At 45.4% G+C, this 5,680-nt stretch overlaps 1 non-coding gene across 1 annotated transcript; it reads right to left on the bottom strand.

Annotated features, from left to right (window-relative positions):
- Positions 1-3,326: 3,326 nt before the first annotated feature.
- Positions 3,327-3,467, bottom strand: LOC119467133. Its single transcript, XR_005195658.1, has one exon. It is a non-coding gene; the product is annotated as a U4 spliceosomal RNA (small nuclear RNA).
- Between the last annotated feature and the right edge of the window lie 2,213 nt (positions 3,468-5,680).

Below are 5,680 nucleotides of genomic sequence, written 5' to 3'. Positions count from 1 at the left end.
CCTCTGCCTCATGGGTTCAGGTGATTATCCTGCCTTAGCCTCCCCAGTAGCTGGGATTACACGCATGCGCCACCACGCCCAGATAATTTTATATTTTTAATAGAGATGAGGTTTCTTCATGTTGGTCAGGCAGGTCTCAAACTCCTAACGTCAGGTGATCCACCCACCTCAGCCTCCCAAAGTGCTGGGATTATAGGTGTGAGCCACTGCACCCGGCCTCTTTTTCCAGTTTTATGAATTTGCTTTTATAAGAAAAAACTTTTCCCTACAGATGTATCTATAATGTTGGTTGGGTAGGATGCTTTGGCTTTGATTCTTGGTGGGTGCAATAGCATAGCTTCCATATGATTTCTATGGTTATGATCAGTGTCAGTGCCATCTGTGAGTTCCTCAGTGTTTTGGGTTGTGGTTAATAAAGGCTGTGGCAAGGCTTTCTGGGGATGGGGATGCCAGGAGGTCCAGTCCTCAGGCACCAGTGGTAGTGTCAGTGGCCCAAGCATCACAGCTGGCTGGCATACATGGGCACTAGTAGTGGTAGGCATGGGTGGACCATTCCTCGGGGTTCCAGGCAGCTTGCTTGGGTCCCAATGGTGGCAGTGGTGTGGCAGGTAGGTGGATGGATCCTCAGGCTACTGAGTAGTACACATGGCATCAGTGGTGGCAGCAGTGATGGCAAGCTAACCCTCAGGCCCCTGAGAAGTATGTGTGGTGTGCCATTGGTGGCAGTGTTGGACTGTGTTGGCCAGTCCCCATGCCCTCAAGTGGCACCTGTGGGTGGATGCTGGTGGTGGTGACTGCAGGCTGGGTGAGCCAATTCCTGGGTCCCCAAGAGGTGTGCATGGGCACCAAGTGGCAGGCAGAATTGGCCTATCCCCAGGACCCCAGACAGTACATAAGGGCAGTGGTGGTGAATGGGATGGGACTGTCATTAGGTTCCCGGAAAGGCATAAGAAAATGCTGGCAGTGGTAGATGGGGTGGGTCAATCCCTAGGCCCCTGGATGACACTTATGGGCGCTGGCAGTGGCAGTAGTGCGTGAGGCAGGTCTGTCCTCAGGCCTCTGGATCATGCATGTGGGTACCTGGGGTAGTGAGGAGTATGGGTTGATCCCCACGCTCCCAGATGACATGTACAAATGCTGGCAGAGGCAGGCAGGATGTGTTTAGCATCAGGTCCCCTGAGGGCCTGTCCTCAGGCCCTCAGAAGACACATGCGGGCATAGGTGGCAGGGGGTGGTGTGGACTCATCCTCAGGCCCCAGAACAGAGCCCGAGGAAGGCAGTCTCCAGGCCTCTGAAGGTTTGTGCAGCCTTAGTGTTGTAAGGAATGGCATTGCTGTCAGTGGCAGTGGCCCTGAACAGGTGGCTCTCAGGCTGTGGGGAGCACATGCTTCAGCTTCCTTTATCCTGGGGCCATCCTCACTCATGCACTGTACTGCCCATGCCCTGGGGTATAGGATACTGCATGGGCTGGAAGGCTAGAGACCCAACAGCACTGCTGGGTCCTGCCAGTGTCAAGATGCTACAGCCCTCTGGGTGGACATGGGGGGATGCCAGCTGAGACTTCAGGAATGTAATCTGGCATGGACTGCGCACTCAACATCGTACCATGCTGCAGCTGCTTGGGCTTCAGGGAGTGCGTGAGACCCAGCAAGAACTCTCCCTCCGGAACAGTCCTGTCATGTTGACTCCAGACGGCTACCTATACTAGTCTCAGGGCCCATTAGGGCCAAGGGAATTTCTTGTGGCTAGGATTGCAGCAGTTAATAGTGGGAATTTGGACATTTGGAGACCTCTCACTTACCTTTTCCCCAGAATGGAGATGTCTTCCTGGCTCCAAGCAGATCCCAGCTGGGCTGGCTGCTTCATTTCCCTCTCCTTGCATGCCTCAGAGGTTCCCTGTCACTTCCCTGCTGAATTCCACTGTTCTCTCTCAGGAAATCTGTTCATCATGTAATTATCTGCTTACTGTTTTGGTACTGTTTTGTGGAGGAGGCAAGTGCCAGGCTCTTCTAGTCAGCCATCTTGAAGCCTCCCCCATCCAGGAATAGCTTTTTAGTGTTTACTCTCGGTGTTACATATTATATATGTACAATTTATCACAGTTTACTCATATTGACAACTGACTATTCAAATAAAGTTTAAAAACCATGCTTTTTGTTTATATCTGTTCAACCTCCCCTGTTTTAAATGTAATTGTGTTAAATCTTTCCTCTATACACCTTTGGAAGCACATCAGGCAGCGAGACACCATCCTGGGTGGGCCTGACAAAATCAGAGGAGCCTTTACAAGAAGCATCAGATAGGCTGGGCTCATGGCAGCTCACACCTACAATCCCAGCACTTTGGGAGGCTGAGGCATGCGGATCACCTGAGGCCGGGAGTTTGAGACCAGCCTGGCCAACACAGCAAAACCCTGCCTCTACTAAAAATACAAAAATTTAGCCAGGCATAGTGGCACACACCTGTAATCTCAGCTACTCAGGAGGCTGAGGCAGGAAAATCTCTTGAATCTGGGAGGTGAATGTTGGAGTGAGCCAAGATTGTACCACTGTACTCCAGCCTGGACAACAGAGTGAGACTCCATCAAAAAAAAAAAAAAAAAAGAAGAAGAAGGAAGGAAGGAAGGAGGAAAGGAAGGAAGGGAGGGAGGGACAGAGGGAGGGAGGGAAGGAAAATAAAACCGGGACCTTCATTCTGCAACTACAAGAAAGTGGATTCTATAAAGAATTGAATGATGTGGTAGAGGACTCCAAGCCTCAGATGAGAATCACAACCCTGGCCACACCCTGATTTCAACTTGGTGAGTCCCTGAGCAGAGGAACCAGCTAACCCATACCTGGACTCCTCACCCACAGAAAGTCTGAGACAAATTTTGTGTTGTTTTAAGTTGCTAAATTTGTAGCAATTTGTTATGCAGTAATAGTAAACTAATCTTCATGGTATCAAGTCACAGAAAATTAAAAAAAAAATAGAAAACTAATACATGGTTCTTGCTTTAGAGCTTTTTTAGATGGGACTAGAGTAGCTTTGAGTCTAGAGCTAATTTTGTCCCACTGTTTAGGCAAGACCTTTTTACCCAATATTCTGAGTTATGGGGTTTTCCACTCTGACTATTGGAACAAGAACTATTTCCACTAATGTATTTAGTTGTGAGAATTATTCCCTCTAATTTTTTTGTTTCTCTTTCCCCAGCCTCAGGTAGTTTCTGTACACCATGTGTTGTTCTGTGCTAAGCTGAAGACTCCAGGGGAAATCTCTTCAGGTCTCTGGAGTTCTTTCTCTGTCTCTCTTTTATTTATTTATTTATTATTTTTATTTTTATTCAGTCTCCGTAGAGACTGTCAAAAATTGCCAGTGCTGATTGTATTTCAAGTCATCATGGTGGGGTATTGGGAAAAGTTTTCAATTAGCAATAATTGCACCTGGGATGAATCTCATTGGCTACGATACTGCCATTGAGCAAAGCTTTTTTTTTTTTTTTTTTGGAATGGGGTCTTCCTCTGTTGCCCAGGCTGGAATGCAGTGGCTTGATTTTGACTCACTGCAACCACCACCTCCTGGGTTCAAGTGATTTTCCTGCCTCAGACTCCCGAGTAGCTGGGGTTACATGTACCCACCAGAACACCTGGCTAATTTTTGTGCTTTACTTAGTAGAGACGGGATTTCACTGTGTTGGCCAGGCTGGTCTTGAACTCCTGACTTCTTCTTCTTTTTTTTTTTTTTAATAGAGATAATCATTATCTCTTCCCTTCATTTTTCTTTTTCTCTTCTTTTCTTTCTCTATTTTTTGTTTGTTTTTTGTTTTGAGACAGAGCCTCACTTTGTCGCCCAGGCTGGAATACAGTGGCACAATTTTGGCTCACTGCAACCTCCACCTCTTGGGTTCGAGCAATTATGCTTCAGCCTCCCGAGTAGCTGGGATTACAAGTGCTTGCCACCACACCTGGCTGATTTTTGTATTTTTAGTAGAGGTGAAGTTTTGACAAATTGCCCAGGTTGGTCTCGAACTCCTGGCCTCAAGTGATCCACCCACCTCAGCCTCCCAAAGTGCTGGGATTTGGGTGTGAACCATTGTGCCCTGGAGTTCTTCTCTTTGTAGCACCAGTACTTTTCCTTGTAGACTCTAGCAATCCTGGCCTCCTGAGACCTTCAGATCAGGGGGTCTTCTCCACTCAAGAAGACCAATGGGCTTTATCTAAGTTCCCTCATCCCGAGCCATGGCCAGGAAACTCTCTCTAGGTAAACTGAGACAATCATAGGGCTCATTTTAGTTGTTTTGCATCTTGCATCCATCACTGTCCTTTGTTACCTGTTTCTAATATCTTCAAACCATTGTTTCATATATTTTGTCTGTTTTTCTTTCAGTCATTTCAGGTGGGAGGATAAATCTGTTTTCTATTACTCCATCTTGGCTGGAATCAGAATTCCAGTGCCATACTAAGTACTTTTAAATCTTCTTTTCTTTGCTTATACTGTTCTCCCTTCTAGAATATCCACTTGGTGAACTTTTCTTAAGGTCCCAAGGCCAGGTCAAATGTTACCTCCTCTATATAGCCTAATCCTAATCTCTAGGAAGAAATAACCATTTCCTTCTTTGTGCTCCCATGGAATTTATTGTATTATATTTCTACTATAATATGTGTCACATTTTATCCCAATTGATTTATTAAGCTGTCTGACTTCCCTGTTGGAATGTGAAGGAAAATGGATTTCTATTCTGTTGACATTGTATAGATCTCAACAAATCAGACCCGTGCTAAAACTGGGGCTACACAATGATGAAAAGATATGTTTCCTACTGTATTAGTCAGGGTTCTTCAGAGAAACAGCACCAATAGAATGTATCTTTGTGAGTGCATTTATGAAGAAATGTATTATACGGAATTGGCTTATGTAATTATGGGCACTGAGAAGTCCCATGATCTACCATCTGCCAGCTGGAAACCCAGGAGAGCCAGTGGTGTAATTCAAAGATCCTGAGTGCCAGTAAGATGATGGTATAGATTCCAGACCAGATTCAAAGGCCTGAGAATCAGTCGCACTGATGGCAGCAGAAGATCTATGTCCTAGCCTAAGAAGTCAGGCAGAGAGTGAATTCAACCTTCCTCCACAATTTTGTCCTATTAGGTCCTCAACAGATTAGCTGATACCCACCCACATTGGGGAAGGTCATCTGCTTCGCCCACTTATTCCAATGCTAATCTCTCCAGATATACCCTCATACACACCCAGAAATAATGTTTAATCAGCTATCTGGGCATCTCTTATCCCAGTTAAGCCATCAAATAAAATTAACCATGAATAGACTAGGGAGAGAGCATCCTTTTAGGCCAGTAAGTCATCATAATGTCATAAGAGAGAAGTCTGTATGAGATCTGTGCATCATGTGTAGAAAGAAACATAACAAAATAAAGGAGTCTGCCAAAGCATCACAGACCTGTTATTGTTCCATATAAAAATTGAGGGCTGAGTAGGAATCTAAAGTAGGAAGATATAGGTAAAAGGCTGGCTAAAAGAAATTTTACTTGAGTAAACAATGGGTGGAAATACAGGTAGATACAGAGAACATGGTGTGTTTGAGGAAGGGCAATTAATTTTAGCATGGCTATTTCAATGCAGTTTTCTTTATTCATTTGCATGTGTAAATGGTCAGAAAAACTAAACCGAAGTCACTTCATCC

The sequence above is a fragment of the Cebus imitator genome, unplaced genomic scaffold (genome assembly GCF_001604975.1).
Source record: "Cebus imitator isolate Cc_AM_T3 unplaced genomic scaffold, Cebus_imitator-1.0 Scaffold12, whole genome shotgun sequence".
Classification (NCBI taxonomy): domain Eukaryota; kingdom Metazoa; phylum Chordata; class Mammalia; order Primates; family Cebidae; genus Cebus; species Cebus imitator.
This window is presented reverse-complemented; position numbering and strand designations above follow the sequence as displayed.